Source organism: Pristis pectinata, chromosome 5 (genome assembly GCF_009764475.1).
Source record: "Pristis pectinata isolate sPriPec2 chromosome 5, sPriPec2.1.pri, whole genome shotgun sequence".
In the NCBI taxonomy this organism is placed as follows: Eukaryota; Metazoa; Chordata; class Chondrichthyes; order Rhinopristiformes; family Pristidae; genus Pristis; species Pristis pectinata.
Genome location: NC_067409.1, coordinates 28,659,145 through 28,679,570, shown reverse-complemented (window position 1 = coordinate 28,679,570; position 20,426 = coordinate 28,659,145). Strand labels below are relative to the sequence as shown.

The window sequence follows — 20,426 nt, the reverse complement described above, 5'->3', positions numbered from 1 at the left end:
ACAAGTGAAAGGCTGGAGGGTGGCTAATGTTGACTGTTATTTAAGAAGGGCAGCAAAGACAAGCCTGGGAACTACAGGCCAGTGAGTCTGACATCAGTGGTGGGTAAGTTACTGGAGGAGATTCTGAGGGACAGGATCTATCAACACTTGGATAGGCAAGTTCTAATTACGGCTAGTCAGCACAACTTTGTGTGTGGGAAATCATGTCTGACAAATCTCTTTTTCAAGAGGTAACCAAGCAGATAGATGAGGGTAGAGCAGTGGACAGTGTCTATATGGACTTTAGCAAGGACTTTGACAAGGTCCTGCATGGCAGGCTAGTCTGAGAGATTAGACCACATGGGATACAGGTGAGAGATAGCTAATTGGATTCACAATTGGCTCGATGGTAGGAAGCAGAGAGTGTTTCTCGGACTGGAGGCCTGTGACTAGTGGTGTGCCACAGGGGTCGGTGTTGGGGCCTACGTTGTTTGTTATTTATATAAATGATTTGGATGTGAATGTATAAGGCATGGTTAGTAAATTTGCAGATGGTATCGTAGACAGTGAAGAAGGTTATCAAAACGTACAGGGGAATCTTGGTCAGCTTGTTAAGTGGGTGGAGGATTGGCAAATGGCTTTCAAATCAGCTAAGTGTGAAATTTTGCATTTTGGAAAGTCAAACCAGGCTAGACCTTACAGTGAATGGTTGGGACCTGGGGAGTGTTATAGAACAGAGGGACCTAGGAGTATAAGTACATAGTTCGCTGAAAGCGGCATCACAGGTAGTGTGGTGAAGAAGGCTTTGCAGGCATGGTGGCCTTCATCAGTCAGGGCATTAAGTCTAGGAGTTGGGACATTATGTTGCAGTTGAACAAGACATTGGTGAGACCACACTTGGAGTATTGTGGAGTATTGTTTATATGAAGGACATCCTCAAACTGGAAAGAGGGCAGAGAAGATATACGAGGGTGCTGCCAGGACTTGAGGGACTGAGTTATAGGGAGAGATTGGGCAGGCTAGGACTTTATTCCTTGGAATGTAGGAGATTGAGGGTTGACCTTATAGAGGTGTATAAAACCATGAGGGCTATAGATAGGGTGAACACACATCGTCCTTTTCCCAGGGAAGGGGAACTAAAAACTAGAGGACATACTGCAGATTTAAGATGAGAGGTGAAAGATTTAAAAGTGACCTGAGGGACAACTTCTTCATGCAGAGGGTGGTGTGGATATGGAATGAGCTGCCAGAGGAAGTGGTTGAGGCAGGTACATTAACAACATTTAAAAGACATTTGGATAAGTACATCGATAGGAGGTGTCTAGAGGGATACTGGAAAACATGGGCAAATGGGACTAGCTTGGGACTAGCACCATGGTTGGTATGGATGAGTTTGGGCTGAAGGGCCTGTTTCCATGCTGTATTACTCTATCACTCTAAGCTTGCATTGAGTTTCATTATAACATTTCAGGAGGTCACATACAGATAGGTCAGAGTTACTACCATCCAGACTCAATATCAAGTGGCTTAACTAATTCCAGCAGGTCCTTCTCAGCCCAAGCTATAACCCAAGGAGTTTATGATTTTCTCCTTGACACCTCCTGTTAATAGTTACTTCTATTCCAATGCTGTGCTTAGGCAGATAACTCAAAATAAGCAGATTAAAATCCTTTCTTAGCCTATGAAGTTCAGGTGGTGTATAGTGACAGTTGCTCTGCTTGTCAAACAAGTATTTTGGATATGAAACTAGAATATAAAAGTGCTGTCGGCAGCAGTGAGGCTGCTTAAAATACCTATAGAAACAAAGTTTTCAACAGTGTAGCGCTGGGAAAATTTAGTGTGACGTAGATATCCCATGGAATAGACTCAGGACAGGTAAGGATTTTGAGATTAACCATCCAATTCTCTTGCCATTTAAACCATGGAATTCAGCCTGTTCAGGAGAGCATGTGGCAACCACCAGATCACTCTTTAAAGAAGTCACCTGCCTTGCCCTTTCATAGCATTCCAAAATTACATTCACAGATTGCCAACTCAAAGCCACAATATTTTTATTCTCAGGTTTTAATCAAGTTACACTTGGCATTCACTGCCAGTCCAAGGCATTTGAGCCAAGGACAAACATTTAGCAGCTCAAATATGGTCCACAGGCCATAAATTGTGCATCTCCAAGGCACAGGGTCTAATCTCTATGTTTAAGTTTATCCTCCACACAAGCATTAATCATATTCCTATATTTTGTTCCATCATTTCTATCTATCTGACTTTAATTCAACACCAATCCAAATAATTAAAATGCTGATGTGGTCCTTACTTCAATAAGTAAGTGTGGTTATGTATTCAAAACCACCTTTGTAAAAAGACTTCTGCTTTCTGTTCCAAATTTCAAACATTCAATCTTAGACCTTTGCCCTCTGGTTCTAGAATCCTCAATTGAAAATATGATATGCATGGTATAAACATGATATAAATTAGGCTCTTGATTTGTTTTTGTTCATTTCATGTTATTGTTGAACATATCTGTCCCTTTCTACTCTTTCCCATTCCTTCAGAATCTTTAATAAATTTACAAAACGCAGGCAAATTTATTATATCACATATTGTTATATTCTAACAAAAACATACCCATTTTTTAAAGATTTTCATTACTTTTTTATTTCCTCTCTGGCTTTAAAGATGTGTAGCTAGTGACCATAAAAACTATTACTGACACCATCTGAAGAACTTGTCAATATGGATTTTAGCAAGGCTTTTGACAAGGTAGGTTGGTCCAGAAGGTTAGATCGCATGGGATATAGTGTGAGCTAGACAATTGTTTACAAAACTGGTTTAGTGGAAGGAGTTAGGGGGTGGTAGTGGAGTGAATGACGATGCTCTAGGAAGTGTTGTCGAACAGAGAGACCCAGGAGTACAAGAACATAGTTTCCTGAAAGTTGTGACACAGGTAGACATGGTGTTGAAAAAGGCATATGACATGTTTGCCTCCATCAGATGGGGCATTGATTAGTTAGACCGACATGTTACATCTGTACAAGACATTGGTCAGACCACACCTAAAGTATTGTTTGCAGTTCCAGTTGCCTACTATAGGAAGGATGTGATTAAGCTGGAGAGGGTGCAGAAAAGATTCACAAGGATGTTGCTGGGACTGGAGGGCTTGAGTTATAAGGAGAAACTGGATAGGCTGGTACTGTGTTCCCTGGAATGAAGGAGGCTGAGAGGTGACCTTATAGAAGGTTATAAAATCAAGAGGGACATAGATAAAATGGATTGTCAGTCTTTTTTCCAGGGTAGAGGAGTCCAAAATAAGAGGGTATAGGTTTAAGTTGAAAGGGGAATAGTTTAAAAGGGATCTGGGGTTAAGTTTTTCACACCAATGGTGATCAGTATATGGAAGGAGCTGCCAAAGGAAGTGGTACAATTAAAATGCTTAAAAGTCATTTAGACAGGTAGATATATAGGAACGGTTTAGAGGGATATGGGCCAAATCCAGGCAAATGGGACTAGGTTGGGAAGGCATCTTGGTTGGCATGAACAAGTTGGGCTTAAGGGCCTGATTCCATGCTGTAGACCTCTATGATTCCATAATTCTCTGCATTAACATTTGTTTTATCATCAAAGTCAGTGTAACAGCACAATTTAATGGGACAACCATCAAATTCAGAAAGCAACAACAGCACCTAGCTTTATTCAGTCTTAATGCCCGTTATTTTTAAAATTGTTAAACTTTTGGAAGATGTTGGTGTACAAAATTTGCTTGTTATACTATATTCAGAGGTTTCTGCAAAACTAGGTGATACCTAGCATTCTCTAAAATGGATTGGAGACAGACTTATTTATCATCAAATTGGTGTCGTGCATGGGTGCATCATTGCTCTAATCCTGTTCTGTATCTTGCTGGCAATTTTCCCAGTCCTCACCAAAGACCACATTCCTGCTGGAATTAACATTGAAAACAGAAAGGATGGAGGACTCTCCAAAAGACCCTCCCATTTAAAGGCCAAAGTTTTCCAGAAATCCATCACAGACCTCTAATTTGCTGATGATCGTGAGACTCTAACATCCATGAGTGATATTAGTCTAAAACAAATCTTAATGTGGAAACTTACCAAACTCTGGGCTCTCACTTGACATTGTGAAGATCAGGGTGTTTTATTACCTTCCTCAAGGCCCTGCAAACAACCCTCACAGTATACCATTGAAGGATAGACCCTGGAGAAAGTTGAAAACTTCCCTTACATCTTGACCCACCTTCCACTCAAATCTTAAATTAAAATGACACAGAGACCATTCAGCCTAATGGATCCATAGCAGCTCTCAAGGGAAAATACCATTAGTCCCATTCCCTCTCTCCTTATCTCCCTGCACTTCACTGATGATTAATGATGTGATTCAGCATACTGTCGAATGGTATATTGCTTTTTCTGCGAAATTGCTTTGGAATGACCATGAAATAGAGAGGTGAGGTATCCTGCAGAGAGTGATTCTCCTCCTGATACCCCAAAGCCTCTTCACTATCCAGAGGGTACAAGTCAGGGACATGTTGGAAAAACCTCCATTTGCCTGAATGAGTCCAGCTCATATAGCACTCAAAGAAGCTCAACACCATCCAGGGCAAAACAGCACATTTGATTAGAATTTGAAAAGCCCAGAGAGATACATCAACAATCTCCACAGAAAATCCTCTGTAGTACATGAGAAAACCACTCTATTAGTATCTGGTATTCATTTGGTATGCTTGCAAAAAATCTCCACTGGATCCTGTACTGATTCCTGATTCTTGACTTCCCACCTAAGATAGCCAGAGACCCTGTGGTGATCAAACAAAATTGTACAAAGATGCACTGAAAGAAACAAAGGACAGACACAGACATCACAGATTGGAAAGATCTGGCCACTAACTGGTTCTCCATGGAATTCAGAAGAAAAATACCTTATCCTTAATGACACGAGAGAACAGAAACAAAAGCAAAAGAAACCTTGGTCATTAGTTAGATATCCAACATGGAAACTTACAACTTTTGTGGTAATCTGTGGTTCTATGATCAGACTATTGAGTCATCTCAGGATCCATTAAGGAAACATGATAAAGATCATCCTTGAAGTAGGAGATTGCTGCTGTCACTGTTGAGTATGCATAACTAGCAGTGTAGATTGAAACCAGTGGATATAGTATATCTGGATTTTCAAAAGGCATTTGATTAAAACGTCACTAAGAATATTAGCTACACAAAATAAGCCCTCAATTGGTGAGAGTAATACTTTAGCACAGGTGGAGGACTGATTAGAGTAGCAATAAATAGATCAGATTTTGATTGGCAGACTGTTACTAGTGAGATACTACAAGGTCAGTATTGAGACCTTAGTATTCATTATTTATATTAATGGCCTGGACAAAAGGACATAAAATTAGCTGAGGGGAGTATTCCAAGAGTCTATAAAGGCATAAGGACAGATTAGATGATAGGCCATCAAAGTTGCGGATAAAGTGTAATGACAGGGAAAAGTTAGATTCACTTTTATAGAAATAATAGAAAAACAGAATATATTTCAAGTGGTGACAAAATAGTAAATAGGAAATAAAGGGATCTGGGAGTGTTGGCACATGAAACATGGAAAGGTGACATGCAGATAGAGCAAACAGTTATGAAGGCAAGTGTTGTACTCTATTGTAAAGAAGTTGAGGTACAAGAGTAAGGCATGTTTGTTACAAATGTTTAAGGTTTTGATAAGATCACCCCTCAAATACAGTATGCAGTTTTGAAATAGTGCAGCATACATTCACTAAATTAATTCCTGAAATGAGATTTAAATAGGACACTGGTTTAGAAGAATGAGAGATGATCTCATTGAAACACTGGATTTTCAGAGTGATTGACTGGGTTGATACCAGAGTGTTGAGACTAGCATTTAGTATTCGGAGTCTAGTCCATTTAGAACTGAGATGAGTAGAAATTTCTTTACTCAGTGTCATGAATTTTTGGAATTCTCTAGCCCAGAGGATACTAAGTTATTGTATATGCTTAGAACATAGAACATAGAACACTACAGCTTAGGACTGACATTAATTCAATTTTTAGACATTGAGAGGATTAAGGCATATAGGATTGGCTGGGAAAAAGGACTAGGTCAGTGATCAGTCATAATCTTATCAAGTTTGCTCCTGTTCACATGCCTCAAGCTCCACCCTATAGTGTATAAGGTGCATAGTAGCTGAACTGTGGCTCTATAATTGGATTTTTATTTTGTTTTAAGTGAAAACTGTGTTTTGCACAATGTACGTAGCATTAGTACTTACTGATAGACAACTCATAATGAATACTGCTGGAGTGTGAACAAGTTTTAAATGTATGGTGCATTATAAATATGTAACCTGTAATATCTTGGAGTCCTAAATCTTACTGGTGGCCACAGTTTACAGCCAATTTTGTCCACACTGCAACTCTTATTAACAATAAGGTCAGCTCAGTGGTGCAGCTAATAGAGCTGCACACAGCTCCAGGAACCTGGGTCCAATCCTGACCTCCCATACTGTCCATTTGGAGTTTTCACATTCTCTTTGTGAATGGATGGGTTGCTTCAAGGTGCTTCGGTTTCAGAGACACAATTATACAGCAGGAAAACAGGCCTTTTGGCCCACCAAGTCTGCGCCAACCGCCAAGCACTCATTTACACTGATCCTACACAAATCCCATTTAATTCTCCCCACATTCCCTTCAACTCCCTATGGCCTACCATTTACATACACACTAGGGGCAGTTTATACTGGCCAATTAACCTACTAACCCATATGTCTTTGGGATGTGAGAGAAAACTGGAGCAACCAGGGGAAGCTCACATGGTCTAGGAGAATGTGCAAACTCCATATAGATAGCATTGGAGGTCAGGATCAAACCTGGATTGCTGGATCTGTGAGGCAGCAACTCTAGTAGCTGTGCCACTGTGCCTCCCCTGTACTTCCTTCCTCATTCAAAAAGACACACAGGTGGGTAAGTTAAATGGCCACTGTAAATTACCCCTAATATATAGATGGGTAGTGGAATCTGGGGGTAGGGGTGGCGGGGTAGTTTATGGTAACGTGGAGGGAAAAGGGTAAGAGGAAAAATTAGTGTGGTGATGGCCTTACTTTGTGAGTTGGCATAGACTTGATGGGCCAAAATGGCCTCCTTCTACGTTGTAAGGAAATCTAGTAACTGTTAATTATCTTCACACTGACCAATACAATTTTGAGTCAATTTGCCAATTCTCTAGCCTTATTTGTTCAGTACCTTATAGCATACAGACTTACGTTTTATTGTTTAGTTGGGTTACTTTATCTAAATGATATTTGCTTTAACCAACCCTGACCAAAAATGTTTTCAATAAATACATTCAATAGCTGGTGTTCTAAGAAGTGATGTACAACAGAATACTTACTAAAATGTACACTGGTCCTACCTGTGTTGCTTGAAGGCTTGAGATGTAAAACATTTATCTGTGTTACTCTGTGTTGTACTATGCATTCTAATGTCCTTACTCAAGTTAGCAATAACATCCAGTGTGCCTAAGTAGTACCTCCGCTTGAAATGTTTTCTGGACTCTACAATTGTGAGAGGCAGTACTGTACAGTCATGTGGTTTTGCTGGGTGCCAAATCGGAAGGAAAAGACATTCTCTGCATTTTACATGGCAAGATAAATACAGAAAAGAAAACAGATGAAAGATTGAACTACTGAATGCGAATATAGTCAAATTCTTCAGTATTCTGGCATATTGCAATGACCTGGTAAACCTGGTCAGTGAACTTCTTTCCATATTATTTTAATGTAATTTTTCTCCCTAAAACTGAAACTATAAAATCTTGTGCTCAATTTGAAAATCCTTTGCAATAATATTATTTAGATCACTCAGTTACAATCCAAAAAAAAGCTCAGATTCACAGCAACTGCTGTACAGTCTTAGCAAACATATAACTCACTGGGACAAACTCTTTTTTGTATGACTGAATGACACTCGTGGAGTGCCAAGAGCAGCTTAATGCCAGGCCCAGTGCCTGTTATTCAAACAGAGCCAAATTACAAGTCTCCAGAAGCACAGTCAAGGCAAAGATACGGGAGCCTCTCACTACAACTCTCTCCCAGCTGGGATTTGACAGACTATAATGCAGTACTTTGTTACATATTTCAGCTTCAGTAACTTGATAACTTAACACTCGTTTTGAAAAAATAACTCCAGCCAGTGCTCTAGCTCTAAGAGATTCCAAGGCTTCTTGACCTCTAGAAAGAGCTTTAAACATGTTCTCTCTTTTTGGCATGGTTTCAAATAGCAATGCACTACTCATGCATGTACTGCCCAATTTACACAGACGTGTTGTGGTGTTAAGTGTAAAGGCAGCAGGCTGCTCTTTCCTGTTCATGATTAACAAATCTAAAATGAGAAAGTTTATGCCTGACAATCCTCAAATCAAGTTTTAAAACAAGTGTATTAGATTAAATCAGCTATTCATATTTAGCAGCCTTCACTTAAATAAACAAAACACACAGGAGGGTGCTTGATTTCCACAGCATCCCACCTCTATCAAGCTTTTGAGTATGAGATGGAGCACCCTGATGAATGTTGCCAGAAAGGATTGTGCTCTCCTGAGTACACTTTGACAGAAATACAGCTCTCATTACTTCATTACCCCTTTCTTTCTTTTATGCTGTCAAATTAACCACTAATTTACAGCAAGTGGAGACTGTAACACTGTCAAAACGCCAAACCTGTGGACTGCACCTCCAGCCTAACCCTGGAGCCAGTATTCAAATCTGAAACAGTAGGAGCTGCCTGATGCCAAGCTCCAAAAGGAAGAAGTGGCAACATCTCGCTAAAATTAAAGCAATGAAAATAAGCAACCAAGAACTTGTAACACATTACTAAAATAAGTGTAAAAACAATGGACCTAATTAAGTGAATTAAACAGAACGAAAAAAATGTCATTTTGAATATTCTCACAATTTGTACTGCACACATATAATATTAATAAAAAACATCAAAATTGCATCTTTTATATGTAAGGCTGCAATTATTATCATGGCTACATACCAGCAATTTTGGCAGTAGTCATTTTGGAATAGCTTCAGTGAGAATTACAAGTAATTACCCTTCCTTATTTTGTAATTTAAATCAATTACTACATGGAGCTTGTCTTATGAAAGAACTTCTTTAATACCAACAGCCAAAGCTGTCTTCAAGGATTTATGATTTCAACAAACAATCGTCAGTAGCCTGGAAGCAATCTACTGTAAAAGGCATCATGTGTAGCTTCAGACAGAGGGACAATAATGGAGCGCATCGATAGAAAACTGTGAGATACCAAGCATACATGTCAGATCAAACTGGATGATAATTAATCTTCTTGCTATATCTGTGTTTGCACTGTCTAGTTGTTAGGACATATGATTAACAAAATAGTTGGAAAGTTCTGAGTGGATTCAATCCCTCAATGACTTTCAGGTTTACTAAAATTATAATTCCTGATTGATCACTTGGTAAAACACTATGATTTCTTTATGCTTTGAGAATTATTCACAATTGCAAACAAACAACTTTCTATAATCAAATAATAGTGCACTTCTACGTGTCTGAAAATAAATACATGTATTTTAGATTTGTTCAATATAATGAAATATCTTTATCTTATCTAATCTTCCAAATAAATTTGGTATATTTAATCGCATGGTTAGTGACTAGGAAATGACCAGTGCCATTACTGAATGTATCTTTTATAATGCATTTTTTCCAGCATTTTATTTAACACAGAAGTATCATTACAACATTTAAATTACAAACATATTTTTCAAAGGCCAATAACATTTTGATAAAATATTTCAGCACTAGTTTGATTTTAAGATTTACCTGCATTAAAGCTGGTTCCAAAGTATGATGATTAAAAAGCAAAAAAATTACAGATGCTGGAAATCAGTATTTTCTGTTTTTTATTTTAATGGCATTATTATGATTTAATGTATACTTACAAAGAGTTTTACTTACCTTATAGAGACAACTATTAACACCTACAATATAGAAGATAAGCATATCCTCAATACCAATGCAAATGAAATGTAATTGCCATTTTTTTACAGCAATCTAAAGGAAAATGCTGCAATCAACATATTACAAATTCACCTATGCATCAGCCTTGGCTCAGTGGTGGTGCTCCCTTCAAGTTGCGAGGTCATGGATTCAAAACCAACGGTCGAAACTTGAGTGCACAACCTAAATTGACACTTTAGTGCTGCAGTGTTGGAAGTGCCGTCTTTCAACACAGATGTTAAACAGAGACCCCATCTGCTCTCTCTGCTGGATGTAAAACATTCCTTTACACCATGCAAAGAAAATCAAGGAGCTCTCCTTGTGCCATTTAAATTATTACTGTATGTAGAACATTGCTTCTTATTTTTTCAATTTTTTGGGTGGTGCAAGGCCAACATTTATTTTCTATCCCTAAATTGAGTGACTTTAGGCCACTGAGGAGGGAAGTTTAGAGTAATTGCTACAGATATGGAATCACATGGAGGCCAGATGAGACTGGTAGATTTCCTCCTTTGAAGAACATTCATGACTTTTTTTCTACATTAGTCTAGTAGTTTCATATGACCATTATTAATGCCTAGTGTGTTTTTTTAATTCCAGCTAGATAAATGTATTAACTTTCCATATCTGCCATGGCAGGATTTGAATTATATCTCTGGATTGGTGGTCCAGGTGTCTGGGTTACTAGCCCAGTGATTTAATCACTTCACTGCCACCAAACAAACTGTACAAATTAGTTACTGTGGCCTTGTTTTGGAGATAATAATTGGACATAGACCAGAATTTTCATCGGGACTCCAATCAAGAGTGCATAATTTTGAGTTCTGAGATGCTCAGGATGACAAACCCATGTGGGTTTCTGTGGCAGCCATTAAAGCTGTCAGGAAAGGCTACAGCTTTGTGACCTTGATAATGATGCTGACAGCTTGATTCATGTTATGTAGAATCACCTCTGTGTTTCATACAAAACTTTAATACAAGATGGAGTTTGACACCTTCATACCATGTAACTTATGTGAAAGTTCACCAAAAGATGGCCTGTACACCTGGCATTTTCTGGTATCAGTCTCCTCTGGTTGGTGGGGCCCCTGAACTTGGTACCTAAGTTCTCAAAAATGTTAACAGTAGTTTGGTGTTGATGCTGTAACCTCTAAGTGGGTTCAGGTACCACTGCAGAGATGAGCACACACACTTTTGGCCGTACTGCAAGTGTACTGACAGTAGTGCTATTTTTTGAAGAGAATTTTAAACCAAAGCCCAATGGGGCTTTTAGACAGGCACATGAACATGCAGGAAGTGGATGTATGTAGACCACGTGCAGGCAAATGGGATTAATGTAATTGGTATCATGGTCTGCACGGATAGCATGGGCCAAAAGGCCTGTTCCTGTGTTGTATTATTCTATGTTCTAGCCTCTAAGTTCACTACTCTGTCCCTTTCCCAATTTTCTCTGAATGTGTTAGAGTCCACAAATCTATTGATCTCAGTCCTGAATATGCTATGCATCTATACCCCTCTTAGAGAATCCCAAAAATTTATTTCCCTTTGTGTAAGGAGATTTTCCCTTATCATTGTTCTAAGTGGCTGGCATTTTATTGAGTAACTATGACCCCAGTTCTAAATGCTCCATCTAGAGGAAACGTGTTTTAATATCTACCTCATCAATCCCTCTCAGAATCATTACTCTTCAAAACTCCACTGAGTGTAAGACAATCTTTTTCAATCTCTTTTCAGGGAACAACTCCCCTCACTCTTGGAATCAATCTAGTAAATATACACAGAAGTTGCCGTAGGGCACTTATACCCTCCTTCGGGTAAGGAGACCAGAAATGCACAAGGTACTCTAAATGAGGTCTCACTAAAGCCATGCTAATCTTAACAAGATTTTCTTACTTTTACATTCCACTCTTTTTGCAGTAAAGACCAACTCTACCTGCATATTTACTTTCCGCATGACTAAGTTTCCATCAGGACAAGATCCCCTGTACACCAACATTAACTGGAATCTCAACATTTAAAAAGTATTTAATTTTTTTTACTCTTTCTATCAAAGTGTATAATTGTAAGATTTCCCTATATACTCTACCCCACTTCTTGCCCACTTGCTTAAACTGCCTTTCACATTTTGGAAATCATTGGCATCCCCTTCACAGCTCTTCTTCCCTTCTAGCTTTATATCATTAGTTAACTTAAATATCTAGCACTGCCTTTTTATTGTGAATAGCTCAATACCCAAAATGGATTCCTATAATTCCCTGCTAGTAACTGTCTGCCATCTGAAAACCATTTCTGCCTTTTAACCTTTCCTGTATTTATGTTAATCTGTTGCCCCCATGAATCCTTATTTTATTTAATAATAAATGCAGTAGGAAAAAGATATCAATGAAATAGCATGGGGAGAGGCTCATGTGGGGCATAAACAGTGGCAAAGATGAGTAGGACAAAGGCTGTAGGTACTTCTGCAACTCTTCCTTAACCAGGATGGTTGTGCCAATGTCACAAGGGACTGATTCACTTCTGGTCAGGCAACTATATATTTTTTAGGATCCAGCCTCTTTTGAATTTGATTGGGAAATTGCAGGTTCCCAATTCAGCTTCATGGAATGAGGCATCAAGACTGGGCCAGCCATCTACATTGTAGAAGTGAGGGATAGGTTTGCAGAGAATGTGGATCTTTGTGTACAATAACACATTATAGTTTGTCACTTAACTTTGGCTGGCCTTTTCTATACTGTTGCCTGTGGAATTGCTCACATTGCACGTGGCTCCAACTGTTTGTAAACTAAACTAGTGATCAGAATTCTATGTGCATTGCAGGATTTTGATTTCTATTTTAAAAGGGATTCATCACCTATAAAAAAGGGTGTTCCAGATGTATAATAGTAGCTCCACTGAAAATAGATCCAGTCACTTTCCAGAATTAAAAAGGTGGTAAGTCTATCAAACCCTATTTTGAGACCCTTATCATGTTACTTCAAAGGAAAAGTAGTGAAAATCAACCACTGGATTCTCAGACCAAAGTATTATTTTAAATATTAGTGCTGTTTTCATCAGACTTCAGCTTTCTACATTAGAGAGTTAAAATATCTCCACAGACTTGAAAAATTCAATTGATTTCCCATCCAAAACCTTCTGAATGAATGAGACTCAGATAGACAGAAGTCATTATGTGAAAAAGTCTTTCCTGATTTTAATCCTACATGATCTAGCAGTAATTTTATGTAAATGCTGTTTTATTTTAGATTCTTCCACTAAAGAATATCTTTGTGTGGACCCTATCATATTTCTTAAACATTTAAATGACTTGATAAAATCAACCCTCAACCTTCTATACCCAAGAGAATACAAGTTAACTTTATGCAGAAAATGCTGGAAAAACTCAACAGGTCAGGCAGCTGCTGTGGAAAGGGAAGCAGTTAATGTTTCAGGTCTAAGATCCTTCTTCAGAATTGAGAAAGAGAGAAACAAATTAGTCTAGACAGTCTACTGGGGGAGGGCAATGGGTGGAATGAAGATAATTTCTCTGATTGGATGAAATAATGTGTTCGCTGAGAAGCAGTTAAGCTTCCTTATCTGCTTAATGTGTTGCTAATGTTGTAATGTCTTTCTAATACTTATATTGTCAAGCTGACAGAGACATGCCCAGCAGGTCAGAATATACAAATGAAAGGAAATGAATGAGAAGAATGGTAAGAAAGAGTGACAGAATTCGATATTAACATGCTCAAGATGAAAGATGAGGTGTTATTCTTGAGCTGGTGTTGGGCCTTGTTGTAACAGTTCAGGAGTTTTTATTTCAGATGTACAGCATCTGCAGTTTTTAAAAAAAAATTATTTTAAATTTATGCAGCCTGTCCTCAATTTAACCCCACATGCCCTGGTATTATTTTGGTGAGCTTGTGTTGTACCTGCTGCAAGTCTAAATATATTGTGACAAGGACATTGTGATCCTGCAACAGGATATAGATAGACTGAATTCATGCAGTTCGGTAAGAGGATACAAAACGCTGATTATCTAAATGGAGAGAGACCATAAATGTGTGAGGTTCAGAGGGATCTAGGTGGTCTACTGCATGAATCACATAAAGTTAACAGGCAGGTTTAACAAGTGGAAAGCAAATAGCATGTTGGACTTTATTGCAAGGGGGTTAGAGTTTAAAAATAGGGAGGTTTTGTTACAGTTGTACTGGGTATTGGTGAGACCACACCTGGAATACTGTCCACAGTTTCCGTCCCCTTACCTAAAAAAAGTGATACAATAGCATTGGTGGCAGTCCAAAGGAGATTCATCAGGCTAATTCCTGTGATGAGAAGGTTGTCCTATCAAGAGAGGCTAGATAGTTTACAGACCTTTCCAAGATCTGTATTCCTTAGAATTTAGAAGAATGAAGGGTGACCTTATTTAAATGTACAAGATCCTGAGGGGTCTTGGCAAGGTAGGTACTGAGATGTTTTCACCAGTGGGAGAGTCACAAACAAGGAGACATAGCTACACAATAAGTGGATGGTCAATTAAAACTGAGGTGTGTAGAAATTTCCCCTCTCAGAGGGTAGTCAATGTCTGGAATTCTCCGTAGTAGAGGTCAGATCATTTGATATATTTAAGGTGGAGATAGATAAATATTATAAAGATTGAGGCATTGAGGACTATGAGGAACTGCCATGGAAGAGGAGTTGAGGCCAGCATTGATCATACTGAATGCTGGGGCTGGCTTGGAGAGCCTACTGGCCTACTTCTGCTCATATTTTCTTGTGTTCTTGTGTGTCTGAGGTTCAGTTCCTAAAACTAAATGTAGATAGGCTCCGGCCAGGGCTCTTTATATCCTAAGAATTATTTCCTCATTTTTGAACTTAAGCTCCCTTCAAATTGAAAGCTAACATTTCATTAGCCTTTCAATTATTTTGTTGTATTCATGTTTTTTGTTTTCATTCATTTGTGTACATGAACACTTAAAACCCCATTTCCTTTTGAAACCAAAATGTCAGATAGCAGGGGGATTTTAATATGTAATGAGTCAGTGCATCTAACCTACGTTAAACCCCAGAGATGTGTGCGTGTCCAAATTATAAATATGTAACTAAAGAAGATAGGTTAATTGGGGAAACAATAATCTGAGAAAATGGCCTCTCAAGTAAATGTGAGATCATTGAGCTTCTTGCCACGTGCAAACTGTAAGTAACTGGGATAAATATTGCACAACACATAACAATGAAATGCCTGCAAAATTTATTACAAAAGTAGCTGTAAAATAAAAAGCAGCTGTGTAACTGTTGAATCAGTCTTGAGCTACTCTGGGGAATGCATAATGGCTATTTTGGCTACATTGAATGAAAAAATGGTTACCAGAATTTTTTGGGTCATTTAATTTCAGTGACAGTAAGATGCATTAATACAATGAGTTGAATCGCGCTTTCCCATTTCTCTCTACCTGAAATTGCCACCCACCATCTAACCATACCCATACTTACTAGGCCAGATGTGAGAAACTACCTCATTGACCCTCCACATCCCAGAGAACAATGGCATGGTCTCAGCAATTTTGTGACCACAGGAGACAGAGTGAACAAACCCCACCCCTGAAATGCTTCCAATGGCAAAGCGGGAGGCAGGGCTTTGTCACCTGTAAAAATTGTAATTGATCTTAATAAATGTCTCTGAAAGTCAGAGATATTTAAAAACTATTAAAATTGAAGTAAATGGTTAAAAATAAAGATCCAACATAAAAGTACAGTAAAAATTGTTAATGAAAAACACATAAAAACATTTATAAATAATTAAAAACATAAAAGCAAAGCAAAAATATGTTAAGAAAGTAACCTTTTTTTCCATGTTCCTCCTAAATCTTTGTCATTCACTGCAGCCTTGGATCCTGCACCAAATCACACCCGAGACAGGATTCAGGAGGCATGGAGTGTCCTATGGAGGAGCAAACTGACAGATTCTGCCTTTGAAATCTGCATTTCATACATATTTCAACTTAGATAGTTGAATGGCAGCCATTCTGACCAGAACTATTAACAACTGTTGGCACAATCAAGCCTGTAAATTCAGCAACAGTTCTAAAGTCCAGATGTGTCATGAAGATTTGCAAACACAAGAGCTGCTCCTTTCAGTGAATATCAGGCTATTCTGCTATGTTAAATACTCTGATTGCATATTTATAATTGCTTTCACATCATCCCTATGATATCAGCATGAACTAAAATTGATTCACACTAACGGTATATGATTGTGTAAAGCTAGTCTAAATAATTATTGAAAATAATGCTGATATGTCTGTGGTGCCATAAAGTGAAGTTTACTTTTTAATTAGTGTCAACAGGTTTTAATTATACAATGGTTCCATGAAATAAACAATCAGAGGCACATAATAAAATTAAATTGTCTGGAAAATGGATGCCACTATTAATATTAACTGAGTCATATAATGATTGTTAATTGTATGCTTAAGCAAAAGGCTCCAAGCAACATCTTCTCTCAACCAGTCCAGAAATCATAACACAATTACAGATGACCGCCGCATTACAACCATTTGGGTAATGGAAATTCACCCTCACAGAATTCACAAATCACTCCTCAAAAATTTGAGATACGGAATAAAAAATCGCTCTCATAGAATTATATATAAATAAACACACAGTTTATGTTTTTATCAACTCGTTTCTTGACACATACATAGATGATGTGGCTTCTTGTGACAGAAAATCACAGTACAGATCTTTTCTAGGAAGCAACACCCCCTATAATGTATGCAATTTTGCCTTTTATCTACTTCCTTTAAATTAAGGGAAATGCACATAAACTATAGTAAATATTCTCCAAGATAAAATCTGTAGATTTATAAGAAGTCTAAATCACTTTTAAAAATGTGTTCCAACTAGATCTTTGGAATCTTTAATTTTTTTTTCATTATTTTGGGAAGAAAACCAACTGAACTTAGTTTCTCAATCAAATCCAGCTAGAAAAAGCAAAATAGATTTTATCAACTCCTCCAGTCTGCATTCTTCTTTGTCTGCTCTCTAAACCTATTTTAATATTTAGGAAGCTTGTTTAACTTTTGCACCAATAAGCTTTTAAGCATTTTGCCACAATCAGAGTTCAGTGATTACACATTCACAATACAATAGTTACTGTTTCTCTATTTCCACTACGTCAAATTCATTTACTGCAACCTTCAGGAATGTGTCTGACATGCATAAGCTTTTGAGACTGCATCAATTCTGACAGTGGTGCTTCTGGATTTTGTGAGTTACTATTGGTACTGACTGACAGGATAGCTGAAGGCAAAAAAAAACTTTAAAAAAAAGACAATAACCGAAGTTGTGCTCTGGAATATTTCTAAAACTGAGTAACAGATGCACATCCATTGACAAAACAGAGGTTGGTATAAAATATACCATTTCTTTCCAAGAAAAAACACAATTCTATGCACAATATTCCAATATAATTGTTATGTACCACCACTAGCAATGAAGCAGATAGGGTGATGAATTGCATTATATTAATGATAAGTGCTCATGGGAGTGGAGGTAATATATTGTCATGGATAGGGGATTGGCTTTCTAACAAAAACAGAGAGTTGCAGTAAATGGGTCATTAGAATGTAAGGAATAGGAGCAGGAATTGGTAAGCTGGCCCACTAGTCCCAATGGACAGACATTTGAACTACAAGGAAGTCAACAGGTAAGAGGAGGGGCAGGAAACTGGTGCTGAAGCCAAGATTGGATCAGCCATGATTGAAGCAGTTTCAGGGGGCCAGTTGGTTTACTTCTGCTCCTGTTTCTAATATTGTACGTTAAACAATAATACATCATAGTAAAATTTCCTTTCATTATACCTAACTGGTGCTTTAACTTTCTCTTTAACCAATCAGCATTTTTATGGTTAGTTTTCTTAATTATATGCAATCATACTCTTTTCACCACTCTCCAACTTTATCAAAAGAGCCTGGAGCCTTAAACCTGTAAATAGATGATTTGAAAGAATACTTTTACTGGTAATAGTCATAAAAATAACCATTATTTTATTATTATAATATTTTCTTTAGCTAAAATTCATGAACAGTGTTACTTCTAACATAAAGTTCAAAAGAATATGTATTATCTAAAGGGAAGTGGAAGGGTAGGCAGCATTCACATAAAAAGAGTTATGAAAATAGGGACAAATACTTCAATTATGGAGTAGAATTTTGTATTGGAAATGATGTCTTAATTTTGCCCAGAAAAAGACAGATTCAAAAAGCATTGTAGTAACTGCAAAGGTGTTAAACAATAACACATTTGTTTAAGAGATTATTGAATGAATAGGTCATCAAATAGCTGCATTTTTATGGAATTTAAGGAGGAATGCTGTGACCTGAATTCCCAGTAAGGAAATACTTCAGGAAAGATACATCTAGAAATTCATCGTAAGTCACTCATGGTGAATGTGTAACATAGTAGCAGCTGTGTGATGAATTCTGCTTCAAAAATTCGGTTCCATTAAATTCAATGAAACCAAATTTCAGAAGCAGACTAAAATTACTATGTTGTGTGTTTAGCATGTGACTGAGGTTGGATTTCTCCATCCACAAACTTGCAATATTTAATTTTAACTGTTAAAATTAACAAATTCAAAATCACAGCTGGTTATGTGATTTCCAAAGATAACTATAAATTCTACTCTGCACTGGCAATGCTGGATTGTGGAATGCACCATTAGAAAAGACATGGTGAACAGAAGTGCATTGAAATTTGTAACTAACAGCATTTGAAGAGGCAACTGGAAGATGCAAGGGTTTACAGATACTGGGGTAAATGTTCAGTCTGTCTCTGCTGGTATGTGGGCACACACAAAGATGACATGAACTTTATGCAAAAGTGTAAATGGGGGATAGCTATTTGGAAGGCTGTTTTCATTTTCCATTGAAGCCAATAGAAGTAAAAATCAAAAGAGATGTAAAATGGACTGCTGATTTACTATTATATGTTTTCCATTTTATCACAAAAACAAAATCTATCCTGTAGTCTCATTTTCAAAATAGATGCCTTTAGTAATGTCCATATGGTATCTGCAGAGCAGGATAGCAGACAGCTATCATATGAATAATTAGGTACAAGTTTTAAAATATTTTCTTTGTTGAATCTTCGGAAGACTCAGAAATAGGACCATGCTACAGTTAGAAGACTCCAATGCACCCAGTGAAATTTTTTGATTAATTCAAGCATCCACACAAATATTGACCTGTGTACTGATTTAAAGGAATCGGGTTGAAGAGCAACAGCTGCTGTGGGAAACAAATTTTGCATATTCATTGGTTGTGGAAGAGTATACAAGGGATCCTTGATTAATGGTTTGCCTGATTCACTGAATGGCAGCCTACAAAATTCCAAAAATAGGTGCATGAGCCACTTCTTTGAGCAGCTTTATTAGTGTGAGAAAATAGCATAAAAAATTCTTCATAATTATTAAGGGACATAAGATTTCTTGAGAAGGATAGGCTTCAAGATCCCCATTACCCTTATTTTATTGGCTGGGGTGGTAATTTAGGATCTTAAGACCTAAAGACAAGAAATTCAGTACAGACTTCATTCTTACAATCTTTCTATTTAAAATGAAGCTTAACCATGTCTGTAGCATGGCTTCCTGTTCATACTCAAAAACAGATGTATGATTAAATGGAAGAGATTTAGAACAAATATTGGGAGAAAATTTGCCTCAAAATTCCAATGAATTCAAATGAGTGAACCGGATGGGCATTGCAGCAGAATACCAAATACCATTTCAGACACAACAGCCTTTCTGGAAATTTAAAATGCACACTTTCAGGAATGAAAACGTGCTATCTGGGGTTGAGACCAGATTTGGTTCGAAGGAAGGACGGCAGTTCTAGGCACCTTCAGGCCCCCGTGGGGCAGTGGGCAGAGGTAATGGTGATAGGGTCTGGAAGAATTGGGGCTATGGTTGGTTAATCAAGTAATTGGCAGAGCTGGATATTAATGACCGGGTCTTTGTTGGGACCTTTGGGAATGGGAAGGATCAGAGGAGCTGGAGGACTGAAATGGCATCAGAGGACGTGGATTCAAGAGATTAGAATGCAATTAATTAGTCTGACAGGAAGGGACCTACATTACGGGGGATCCAATCTAACCTCAAACATGGTTGCTTCAGGAGTGCCTAAGGAGTGAAGCTAATTGCTGGGACAATTAAACAAAGATTCTATGCAATGCTCCATGATGGAGAATGATCCCATCTCACAATTTACTGATGCGGAAATGACACAGGGTATTGAAGGTGACTGTCACTCAGAAATGTCTGGTTGACTATGTAATTGAATTTATAGCCTTTTTTAATGCCAGGAGTTGTGAAGTTTATGATTGAAAATGAATGCAATGGAAGCCAGATCTACAGTTGTA

At 37.8% G+C, this 20,426-nt stretch overlaps 1 protein-coding gene across 1 annotated transcript in view; it reads right to left on the bottom strand.

Annotated features, from left to right (window-relative positions):
- odad2 (outer dynein arm docking complex subunit 2) overlaps window positions 1-20,426 on the bottom strand; it is a 188,691-nt gene that overhangs the window by 15,737 nt on the left and 152,528 nt on the right. The window lies entirely within an intron of this gene.